General features: G+C 43.5%; 1 protein-coding gene across 2 annotated transcripts in view; it reads right to left on the bottom strand.

Moving 5' to 3' along the window:
* TMEM200A (transmembrane protein 200A) overlaps positions 1–13094 on the bottom strand; it is a 226430-nt gene that overhangs the window by 22271 nt on the left and 191065 nt on the right. Inside the window, exons 4-5 of one of the 2 annotated variants that reach the window (XR_011312392.1) lie at positions 4369–4685; positions 2080–3550 (exon numbers count right to left, since the gene is read on the bottom strand). The exons of the other annotated variant lie outside the window; for it this stretch is intronic. The gene's annotated coding sequence lies outside the window, so the exon portion shown is untranslated. Of the gene's footprint in view, positions 1–2079; positions 3551–4368; positions 4686–13094 lie in introns of those variants that run through there. 2 annotated transcript variants of the gene reach the window in all.

Below are 13094 nucleotides of genomic sequence, written 5' to 3' on the forward strand. Positions count from 1 at the left end.
CAGAAAGCTGGAATGGACTACAAAACTATAAGTAAAACGCTAGGTGAGAAGGAGACAACTGTTGGTGCAATAGTATCAAAATGGAAGAAATTCAAAATGACTGTCAATCAACGTCGATTTGGGGCACCATGCAAAATCTCACATCATGGTGTATCCTTGATCATGAGGAAAGTGAGATATCAGCCTATAATTACACGGGGAGAACTTGTTAATTATCTCAAGCCAGCTGGGACCAAAATCACCAAGAAAACCATTGGTAACACATTACTCCGCAAAGGTTTAATGTCCTGCAGTGCCTGTAAGGTCCCCTTGCTCAAGAAGGCACAAGTGCAGGCCCATCTGAAATTTGCCAATGAACACCTGGATGATTCAATGAGTTATTTGGAGAAGGTACTGTGGTCAGATGAGACAAAATTGAGGTCTTTGGCATTAACTCAACTCGCCTTGTTTAGATGAAGAGAAATGCTGCCTATCACCCAAGGTACACTGTCCCCACTGTCAAGCATGTTTCTCTGCTAACGGCACAGGACTACTTCACCGCATCAATGGGAGAATGGATGGAGCCATGTACCATAAAATCCTGAGTGATAACCTCTTTTGTTCCACCAAAACATTAAAAATGGGTCGTGGCTGGGTCTTCAGCAGGACAATGACCCAAAACATACAGCCAAGAAAACAAAGGAGCGGCTCAAAAAGAAGAACATTAAGGTCATGGAGTGGCTTAGCCAGTCTCCAGACCTTAATCCCATAGAAAACTTATGGAAGGAGTTGAAACTCCGAGTTGCCAGGCGACAGCCTCAAAATCTTAATGATTTAGAGATGATCTGCAAAGAGGAGTGGACCAAAATTCCTCCTGACGTGCGTAAACCTCATGATCGATGTGCTTGCCAACAAGGGTTTTGCCACTAAGTATTAAGTCTTGTTTGCCAGAGGGATGAAATATTTATCTCACAGCAAAATACAAAAAAATATATATAATTTATACAGGGCCACCTGAGAGCCCTTCACAAACTCAGGTTTCATGGCACCTGCCTGCCCTCTGCAAATGTCAAATGATGGCCACATAATGACATGGCGGTGGACGTGGTGGTGGCGAGCAAAGCCCAGAATTAAAATATTAATGTTTTAGCTGGCATTGTAAAGTGATGGGGAACATGTATTCCACTATCTAGCTTTGGAATGAGGGAGGGACTTTCCAAATATAGGAATGAGAGTCCTCACAAATGTTAAAGAAAAAAACAAAGCCAAAATACTCTGTGTGAACATATGCTAAGGGGAAGGTATAATGTTTGTTATTTTTTTTTTTTTATTTTGCGTTATATACATGTAATTATGAAGGAAAAAATGTTTCTTAGCATATTTCCCTTTAAAAAAAAATTAGGTTTGGTTTGGTAGGTCTTCCTATAAATCCGTAAAACCGGTGCAATAGTTTGACAACATTATTCTCCGATACCGTATGTGAGTCAGAAAGGCATGCTGGCATCTTCTCTATGCTGTTACTATTTAGTTGTAGCTCTTTCCCATCCATTTCAGCTTTTTTCTCATGCCCCCAGTTCTGTTTGTTCGTTCAGCAGAAAAATGTTCTTCTTTCCCACTGATTTGCATTGGATTCGTTAATCAGTACATATACACGGATATTAGAAATTATTATTTATATGATAATAAACTAGGTACTTTGTTAAATCATATGCTTTGTGATCATATGCTGCCCTTATGCATACAAGTTGCATTAAAGATAACCGTTATTTAAACAGTACACATGAAAATAAGTAACCGTAATATATCTTATCAGATAAATCTGTTTCTTTCTCTAGATTCTCAATTCTCGGGTAAAATCAAGCTTTCCCAATACTGAGATAGGAGATGGCAGTTGGTTTTTATAAGATTCTATGTATAAGGAAGGGGAGAAGGGAGTTTAAAAAAAAATCAGGTAAAACATATTTAGAAATTACCACTGGTAGTCCCTTACTCTTAAATATATTGGTTAATATATTCCTTTTCTTGACATTTTACATATATACATTTATATCTCACAAAGGGTGTGATCAAAGAATAACAAAACTGATCCCCACAATGGTACTATATAAAATATCAATTTATTAAATGTATATAAACAACAATAAAACACATGTAAGAAACTACATAAATAGAAGGGTACAATTCCTCAACACAAGAGGGACTATTAGCCTGAATTAAGCACCACAAAACCAGGCTATAATACATAAATAGATGTCTTATAGGGGAACAGACTAGTAAGTAACTGTGTATACTAACTCTATTGGACTCCCAAATAATCTTCATATAATAGTTAGTAAATGGTTAACACCCCTAATAGGGAGTTACATATGCTAGTTCAAAAATTCCCACCCCTATGGCAAGATATAACGGTATACTGAAAAGGTATATTACCTAAAATTAGACCTGGTGTGTGCTCCTCGGCGTCCCTCTGCCCCGACGCGCGTTTCGCCGTGGCTTCTTCTGGAGGCGTGTCTGGGCAGGGGGCAAGCCGGTTTTTATATACTTGACTCTGCCGTTCATTGGACAATTAACATAACGGAACCTTTAACAGCTGTGCGGCAGCGTGTGTAATGGACCGGAGATAGTTGTGCGGCGAAAAATTAACAACCTCCGTCCCTTGTACGGAATCCGGAAGTATCGCACAGCCATCTCTAATGTAGTTGCCGTACAGATGCTCCGGCTCTCTGGGCACCACCCCCTGTATGGAAGCCGGAAACACCGGAAGTGCTCAGGAGCCGGGCACTGTACGGACAGAGGAAATGACAGGAAGAAACGGCGCATGAACCGATGGCCGGATCCAGCCAAAATGGTGAGTCGTATCGTGGACTGGGGATCAGGAGCATCGGGTCGTCCAAGTCCGACTCCGAAACTCCGTTCTCCAATAGTCCGCTAGACGCCCTCACCGCTGGTCCCTCATCTGAGCATGCGCACATCCTGACAAGGGGAACATACAGAATAATAAATAAAGGTGTCTCAGTGAAATATGTAGAGAATATATATATGGGGAAAAGCATCGATGCAAGAACTTATGTAGAATTTCTATAATATTAACTAATTAAAAAATCCAAGCTCAGACGCTATCCCCACTATTTCCGAAATGGACTGAAAAAGTGCACCCTTAATTAATCTCATGCCCTTTGGAATATATAATATAGTGAAATATATAATACATGCATGCTTTCGATATTATAATATTACTAATTTGCTAAAAACCCAAAAGAAAAAAAGAAGAAAAGAAGAAGATACAGAAAACACACCCATCAACAATGCATGTGATCCCTGATAAGACTATAAACAGCCTAAAATACAATATGATAGATGATAAATGTGATATAATACAATAAACCCCTGTCCCCCAAGCCCAAATATTAGCCCAAGTCCATGTCTTGATCTTAATCCGATCTCTGATCCTGGGATATTTGTCCAGCTTCCCATATACGATGTCTTCGAGATCCCATTCCACAATGTTAGCACGAACCGTAGTACTCCCGTCATTATGAACAGCAGTCCTCACGACAGATGTAAATCTATACTGTAGCAAAACATGTAAGGATAAAATGAATAAAACAACCGACAAACATAGAATAAAATAAAAACATAACCCTGGCGTGGAAAAAGACCACACTTGGGAATGACTAAGACCCCCTGCCTATCTACTTCCTTTATAGTTTACAAAAATGCACCAAAACCAAAGCCCTCATTTAAGCCCTGAGGTACCAATGTTCCCAAACGGTAAATCCACTGACATTCTTTTTTAGCCAATCTTTTGCCAACATCACCCCCTCTGGGTCCCAGGTCTAGCTTGTCAATTCCTGTGAACACTAGCAATCTGGAATTACATTGATGGTAACGCTTAAAATGTTTCGGAAGGGTCTTCAGAGTGGCATCATCAATGGCTGTTTTAGCCTTATCAATATCAAGACAGTGCTCTCGCACCCTGATTTTAAGCTCACGGCTCGTCATTCCAATATAAACCTTGCCACAAGGGCATTCAGCATGATATATGATGCCCTTGGATGAGCATGTAATGTGCGTTCTTATGTCAAAGGTTCTTGAATTGTTGTAGCTTTTAAAGGTGGTACTTTTTTTCATATTAGCACAGCCTTTGCAGATGCCACACGGAAAGAAACCCCTCCTATATGTTACCCTATCACTGCTAGCCTTTCTCTTAGGATCATAAGTGCTATGTACCAGCATGTCCCTTAGACTGGGGGCCCTCCTAGCTACTAGGGACGGTTGATCAGGTAAGATTTTTTTCAGAATTGGATCTGTAAACAAGATTTTCCAATGTTTTTGTACTATTTCACGTAGATCATTCCATTCAGTACTATAGTTGGTAATAAATCTTACCTGGTTGTCCTGTTCTTTGTTCGTAGATGTAGATTGGTTTTTGTACAATAGTTGTTGTCTCGGGGTATTTTTTGCCCTCCAATATCCCCTTTGTATGACACGCCGGTTGTAGCCCCTGTCCTGGAATCTGCTTCTTAATAGTTTGGCCTGTTCCTCAAATTGCTCGCCTTCCGAGCAGATTCTTTTAATTCGGAGAAATTGACCGATTGGTATACTGTTTGTTGTTGATCTGGGATGTAGAGATGATGCGTGCAACAAAGAATTGGTTGCAGTGGATTTCCGAAATACTGTGGTAGATAGATGTCCCTCAGTAGATGCTGAAATGAGTAGGTCCAAAAATTTGATTTTACGTCCGAATTTGTACGTCAACCTGATGTTCCTATCATTCTTATTTAACTTACTCATAAGTGTTTCAAGTTCATCTGCCGTACCTTCCCAAATAAACAAAATGTCATCAATGAAGCGAATCCAATTGTGGATTCGCTCCACCCCTTCAATCTCACTTTCCTGGAAGATGGACCATTCCCAGGCACCCATAAATAAATTGGCGTACGAGGGGGCACAAGAGGCCCCCATCGCTGTGCCCTGCAATTGTAGGTACACCCTCCCTGCAAACATGAAGGCATTATGGGTAAGAATAAATTTCAATAGCTCTAAAATGAACTCAGATGTTTCCCTGTCAATATTACTCTGAGCTAGATATTTTCCTACTGCCCGTAGGCCATCCGTATGTCGAATGCTAGAATATAAGGCCTCAACATCGGCCGTGACCAAAATCATGTTTTCATTAAGCTGTATGCCCTCCAAATGTCCCAGAGCGGCCGTGGTGTCCTTGATGTATGACGGTAGTTGTGTGACCAGTAATATACCTTTTCAGTATACCGTTATATCTTGCCATAGGGGTGGGAATTTTTGAACTAGCATATGTAACTCCCTATTAGGGGTGTTAACCATTTACTAACTATTATATGAAGATTATTTGGGAGTCCAATAGAGTTAGTATACACAGTTACTTACTAGTCTGTTCCCCTATAAGACATCTATTTATGTATTATAGCCTGGTTTTGTGGTGCTTAATTCAGGCTAATAGTCCCTCTTGTGTTGAGGAATTGTACCCTTCTATTTATGTAGTTTCTTACATGTGTTTTATTGTTGTTTATATACATTTAATAAATTGATATTTTATATAGTACCATTGTGGGGACCAGTTTTGTTATTCTTTGATCACACCCTTTGTGAGATATATTGTATATATGGTACAAGGTGCCCTTTGGTTGGGGGGCAATATGTTGTGTTTATTTAGGAGCAAATAGTTGTGTATATATATACATTTATGCATCACTTGGTATGATCACATGGGCAAAAAAAGAAAGGTAATCCAAGCTTCACCATTTAGAATTGAGAGTCCTCAGTGGTTGATACCTTTTAATGGCTAACTGAAAAGATAGTAACAAATTGCAAGCTTTCAAGACTACATATGTCTCTTCATCAGGGAAAGATGTCTTTGTGTCTATGCCTGATGAAGAGACGTCTCGAAAGCTTGCAATTTGTTACCATCTTTTCAGTTAGCCATTAAAAGGTATCAACCACTGAGGACTCTCAATTCTAAATATTTTTCTATCTACTGGCTAAAACGGCACCAAGATATATTTCTTTCCTGTAGCTTCACCATTGAAATTTATGAGGATCCTCTATGCACGGACCCACGAGCCGACCACTCCTGTTTCAAATGGTGAAAGGAGTTCCAGCTTCTGGTAAAATATCAAATGTTGTCTTTATTCCATCAAAGTTTGAAAACTCAAAGACAGGATGGTCAACAAGCAATGCGTTTCGAACACGGTTGTTCTTCGTCAAGTATAATTTGAAGACAATATGGCATTTTTATATTAGCACTGCAAGGTATTGTCATTCCGTCAGCTACATTATTTGCACTGTTCCTGGCTGTATTATTTTATACCATTTACAATGTAGTGCTATTATTTTGACTGCATGCATACAGTGTGCATAATATGTTAGCAATATTTGGGAGGTATGTGGCAACATTATATTAGATATTAGATACAATATCATTTATTTTCTTTTCTTATAATCAACACATTAAAGCAAGCCCATTCACAATTGCATAATAAAACCTTCGAACATGGTGACTATTCAAAGTAATCTTTTAAAATATTTAATATCAGAGAAAGTGTAAGGAATAGGTGACTATTCAAAGTAATCTTTTAAAATATTTAATATCAGAGAAAGTGTAAGGAATGCATATATAGTTCAGGTTATCGTTAAATACACTGAGAAAAGAGACTTGCTCAATAAAATAAACTCTAAAAAGTGACTAACATGTACAATGTGTATTTTAGTAAAACTATAAAATAGCGCAGCAGGGCTTCTGACACAGAAAGCAGAATAATGATTTCCTGTAACACCTGCACTCTATATTTCCAGCCTCTAATGAGAATTTCTGCCTTTTGGGAATGCCTGGAAACAAAAAAAAAATGTTCTCATTTCATGCTTTTGTGTGATCAATGTATTCAGAATAATAAACCTATTAGTGTGTATTTTCCTATTGCTTGTAGTCACCTATGTGCTGCCACCCACACGCAAAGAACACTGCTAAATTACCTTTATCATTCTCCTTACCACACATGTGCCCCCCGTCACCCATTTATATAAAGACTACATTTTTCAACAAAGAAGCTCTCAAAGTTGAGAAGGAGAAAACCTAAACCGAAGTAACAATTGACACATTACAGAATGTATGTAACATACCCTTTATCATTAATAGTCTAACAAATAATGATTAAAAGCCGTGTGAGATAAAATGCTCTTTTCTCCTCTCCAAGTCAGTATGACAGGTGTTGCTAGGTAACTCCGGTTCATTTCCCGTCATACCGGAGCACAAAAGCTTCTTTTCTCAGTCTTCTCCCTCATATATAAATATCAATGCAAGCTCAAGCTATAGTTCCCACTATAATTCACAAAGCCGTAGAGAGAAAAGTGAAGAACCAGAGTCATAGAAAAAAAAATATTTCCAGCGGTGATAGTAAAATTTAGGTTACTTTATTTCGATTCATTTTACTTTTTCATATCCTAAGGTCATGGCAGATTGGCCTTTATTGAGCCTTAACTATAGAGCAATAAACTGTATTATTAGAGCTGGATATTTTCACTTTAAATATAATGGTTTCCAGGACAAATATAGAATTCTTTGATTTAGTTCAGATTTTTTTTAGGTAGACAGTCAACTATTAGATTGATACATTTACCCTTGTAAATGAGAATTTCTATGTTTGTTAGTCTGTGTCTTTGGTGTATATAAAAGTGGGCATTTGAAATGTAATTTACAGAAAAAGTCTAAAAGGCAAATGACAGGTATCAATGACCCTGGTATTGTCGAAGCTTCTTGGGAAAGAGGGAGATACCCCCTACTGACACTCTTACCATCCCTTACCTTTTTTCCCCCAGCGCGACCACCCGAACCCCTTCTCCCAATTAAGACAGAGACAAGAGTTTCTTTGGAATTATGTAGGCCACAGCAGCCTGTTTATTAAACAAAAACAACGGTTAACAATTAATGTAAAAGCATACATTTCAAAACTAGGGGAAGTCCTTGGAGCCCAAAAGAATCTGGTGATTTTAACCATACCGCGAACATAACTCAAACCATATTTTACTCCCAGCCGTTGTAAGCCTGGCTCGGGAGCACCAAAAACCCCGCAAGAGGGTTCACTGTTCGCGGTAAAAACATGAGATCCGACCACCCCTGCCGGAACTCCCCACCACCGATCAAAAGATCCAAAACATAATAAACTTCAGAACAGAGGAGCCATATACCTATGGACCCCCCAAACCAATTTCCACCAACTCCAAGGACTCCCCCCAACCGCCCAGGCCGCAATGACCCAAAAAGAACCATGTGTGTTGTGAATTCTGTGGCTGAATTCACTCCTGTGGTCACAAGTGGTACTGCAGCCTCTGAGCTTCCTCCCTCAGGTGTTCTGGTGAGCTCGTTAACTGCTTCATTACTTAACTCCGCCTGATGCTGCTATCCTTGCTCCTTGTCAATGTTTCGGTGTTGGATCTGAGTCTCTCCTGATTGTTCCTGTGACCTGCTGCTCTGTATAGCTAAGTGCTTTTTGCTTTTTTGTTGCTTTTTTTCTGTCCAGCTTGTCTTTTGTTTTGCTGGAAGCTCTGAGACGCAAAGGGTGTACCGCCGTGCCGTTAGTTCGGCACGGTGGGTTTTTTTTTCCCCCTTTGCGTGGTTTTGCTTTAGGGTTTTTTGTAGACTGCAAAGTTCGCTTTACTGTCCTCGCTCTGTCCTAGAATATCGGGCCCCACTTTGCTGAATCTATTTCATCCCTACGTTTTGTCTTTTCATCTTACTCACAGTCATTATATGTGGGGGGCTGCCTTTTCCTTTGGGGAATTTCTCTGGGGCAAGTCAGGCCTATTTTTCTATCTTCAGGCTAGCTAGTTTCTTAGGCTGTGCCGAGTTGCCTAGGTAGTTGTTAGGCGCACTCCACAGCCGCTTTTAGTTGTGTTTAGGATAGGATCAGGTGTGCAGTCTACAGAGTTTCCACGTCTCAGAGCTCGTTCTTGTATTTTTGGGTATTTGTCAGATCACTGTGTGCGCTCTGATCGCTAAGCACACTGTGTTTCTGGATTGCCTTCATAACACCTGTCATTAGCAAACATAACACATGTGCATACTAAAACCACCCGCTCACCGCGAGTAATTTACACCCACAGAACCACAAACCAAAAAGGGCGGGAGGGAGGGATGCTTTCAGTGCTGGTGAGCGGGAACTGACCGGCCCCCGCCCCCTGACACTTCCCTAACCCTCTCTTCAACTATCTCCCCCGCCCCCTATACTGTTAACCCTTTCAGCCCCACCCCCTCCTCTCCAACCCATTGTCATGCTGGCCTTCGCTTAGCCGTGGGGGGGAGGGGGCGGCTCGCTCCGGCCTGTCCTTGATCCTGGTATTGTCAAAGCTTCTTGGGAAAGAGGGAGATACCCCCTACTGACACTCTTACCATCCCTTACCTTTTTTCCCCCAGCGCGACCACCCGAACCCCTTCTCCCAATTAAGACAGAGACAAGAGTTTCTTTGGAATTATGTAGGCCACAGCAGCCTGTTTATTAAACAAAAACAACGGTTAACAATTAATGTAAAAGCATACATTTCAAAACTAGGGGAAGTCCTTGGAGCCCAAAAGAATCTGGTGATTTTAACCATACCGCGAACATAACTCAAACCATATTTTACTCCCAGCCGTTGTAAGCCTTGCTCGGGAGCACCAAAAACCCCGCAAGAGGGTTCACTGTTCGCGGTAAAAACATGAGATCCGACCACCCCTGCCGGAACTCCCCACCACCAATCACCAGATCCAAAACATAATAAACTTCAGAACAGAGGAGCCATATACCTATGGACCCCCCAAACCAATTTCCACCAACTCCAAGGACTCCCCCCAACCGCCACAACGAGAGGCCTTTGAAAACCTTAAAGGCCCGAGACCCCACCCGACCGAAAAGCTATGGCCTTCTCAATGCCCTCCTGTAACCCGAGAGCCCAAAAATCCATTCCTACAGCATTCAAATGCACGCCGTCCGCCAACCAATACTCCCCATTTCCAGATTCCAATTCAAAATGTCTGACCGCCGCACCCCCATTCCTAACCACAAAGGCAGACACCGCCCTGTTCACCTTTATGCGGGCCTTATCAATTTTTTGCAAAGACCGCATGTGCTTCCACCGTTTCCGCGGCACGATTTCGGACCAGACGACAGTCAATCCTGGGTACATAACCCACAAACGTAAACAGTCCTGTTTGATGTCTCTAACCAACTCCCGAAAAGGTCGGACCCCAAGATCGTTACCCCCCACGTGCAAAACCAAAACGTCGGGAGCTCTGTCCAGTCTCACACTGTTCTGGATTTCCCGCAACATGCAATTCCAGGCCATACCCCGAAAACCGAGCCACCGGATGACTGCGACGCTTCGATCAAATCCGAGTTGCCTGCCCTCCATCCGAACGTCGGCTCGCAGAGCTCCCCAGTGCACGTACGAGTGTCCAAGAATCCACACCAATAAACCTTAGTGACCTGGAAAACAAACACAAACTTAACAACTGTCCCCTACTGCAGCAAAACGCTCCATAAAGCCTATAAAACCCCATCGACCACCCCCTGTGGCCGCACATAACTTCTAAAGCGGTTGGAGCGCCACCTACCGATCCTACGAATGGCGGAATCCTCCAATCCCCCAATTGCCGCTTCAGTTGCGGCACCTATCCGGAAGGAGTGAGGGGCGAAACAAGACCCATCCAACCCCACCGAGGAAATCGCCTTTTTGAAAACCGCCGTGAACTGGTATCGAGACAAGCAGGAACCATCCTGGTGACATAACAATGCCCCATCCCGCTTAGGCTGCAGGCCCCAAAAGTTGCTAAGGCAAGAGACTGGACACATAACGGACCCCGCAACTGAGCCCACCACAATTCTGCTGCCCCGCCCCTCCTGATCCGACTTTGACCTTCGCAACCATAACTCCACCTGGCCCCCAGCCAACAATACGTCCCTGGCCAATAAACCCCCCGGCCCTTTTTTGTTTGGTGCCACCAACTCTCCTACTCTAAAGGCCCCAAAAAAGGCCAATGAAAAAGCCAGCCGAAATAAACAAAGCTCAAAAAACGAAGAACACAGTGATGACAATGCTTCGCCCAATTTTTCCAAAACGTTAAAAGACACCGGCCTCCTAGAATCTGTTCCTATGGGCCGTCGCCTAAAACCTCTTACGGCCCTCTGCACCAAAAAGGACTTGGTGATATCGTCCTGACCCCGCAATTTGCAACCAAAGGCCAGGGCCGCCATGACTCTTGACACTTTTGCGGGAGACCAACCCGCTGATGCCCCCTGGCTCAACCATGACAACAGGATCCCGATCTGATCCTGGTAGCTCCACCCACCAGATTCCGCTGCTAGCAAAAACTCCCACTCCCGCCAAGTTGCCTGATAAGCCTCCCAGGTTCTGGGAGCCAACGACGCCTTAATCAATGCCTGAGCGTCCCGGACACCGCTAGCCAAAGTTCTGGAGGGCACTCCAAACCGACCATCTCCGCCTCCGGGGCCAATGACCGAAAATGATCGAACTGCAAACGAGAAAGAGAGTCAGCGATGGAGTTATGAACTCCCGGCACATGCGACGCTGTGACATGCGCGTTCAAATTCAAACACAACAGCACCAAACGCCGTAACACGCAAACTACCGGCGGCGAAGATGCAGACAAACTATTAATCGCGCAAACCACCCCCATGTTATCGCAACGAAAACGAACACGCCTGTTCCGAAAATTATCTTGCCACAAGTGCACCGCTACCAAAATAGGGAAAATCTCCAGGAGAGCAATGTTACGAACTAAACCAGTAGAAATCCAACTCGCAGGCCACTTTGCCGCGCACCATTGCCCTTGGAAATATGCTCCAAAACCCGAACCTCCGGCTGCGTCAGTGAATAATTCCAACGACTCGTTGTCAATCACGCCCGCCATAAACAACGACCTACCATTATATGACTTCAGGAACTCACTCCACACTGCCAAATCCTCCTTGTGCTCAGCTAATAACCGCACAAAATGGTGAGGAGCCTTAACTCCCGCCGTAGCGCTAGCCAACCTCCTAGAGAAAACTCGCCCCATTGGCATGACTCGACAAGCGAAATTAAGCTTACCGAGCAGAGATTGCAGGTCTCGCAAAGGCACCTTACGCAGGCGACCAGTTTGCACAACGTCTTCCCGTAGGCCCGTCAATTTGTCCTCAGGCAAACGAAACTCCCACCGCACGGTATCGATGACTATGCCTAAGAAACACAAGCGCGTACTCGGGCCTTCCGTCTTACCCGGTGCCAGCGGGACCCCGAACCGCGAAGCCACCCATTCAATCGCATTCAAAATCCTTGCACGGCAATCGGACCCCGCCGGGCCGATGCACAAAAAATCGTCTAGGTAGTGTAGGACCGCATCGCAACCAGACACGTCCCGTACCACCCATTCCAAAAAGGAACTAAACGCCTCGAACAGAGCACAAGACAGCGAACAACCCATGGGCAAACATCTGTCAACAAAAATTTTTTGTCCCAAAAACATCCAAGAAGTCTAACGCTAGACGGATGAACCGGCAACAATCGAAAAGCGGCTTCTATGTCCGTCTTTGCCAACAGGGCACCTTTTCCGCATCTCTGCACCCAAGCTACCGCTTCATCAAACGATGTGTAAACCACCGAGCACAAATCAGGATCAATGCCGTCATTCACCGACCTACCCTTAGGATACGACAGGTGCTGGATAAGGCGAAATTTTCCCGCTTCCTTCTTAGGGACCACCCCCAGAGGGGAAACAACTAAGTCCTCAAACGGAGCATGGTCAAAAGGGCCAGCCATGCGGCCCAAAGCCACCTCCTTACGTAACTTCTCTGAAACCACCTCAGAGTGTAACAAGGCTGAATGCAGATTTTTCCTAACAACGGGAACCACAAAAGGAGGTGCTGGAATAACAAAACCTTCCGTAAAACCGGACAGTAACAGTGCCGCCTTTTCCTTATCCGGGTACCTACTTAGATAAGGGACCATCCTTTCCACCATCACCGGAGTCTCCCCCATGGGAATTACCTGGACCTGCTTTTGCCTTGCCGTTCTTAAAGCATTTTGCGGCTCCGTGGGAGGAACCACTG

The sequence above is a fragment of the Ranitomeya imitator genome, chromosome 5 (assembly GCF_032444005.1).
Source record: "Ranitomeya imitator isolate aRanImi1 chromosome 5, aRanImi1.pri, whole genome shotgun sequence".
Taxonomy (NCBI): domain Eukaryota; kingdom Metazoa; phylum Chordata; class Amphibia; order Anura; family Dendrobatidae; genus Ranitomeya; species Ranitomeya imitator.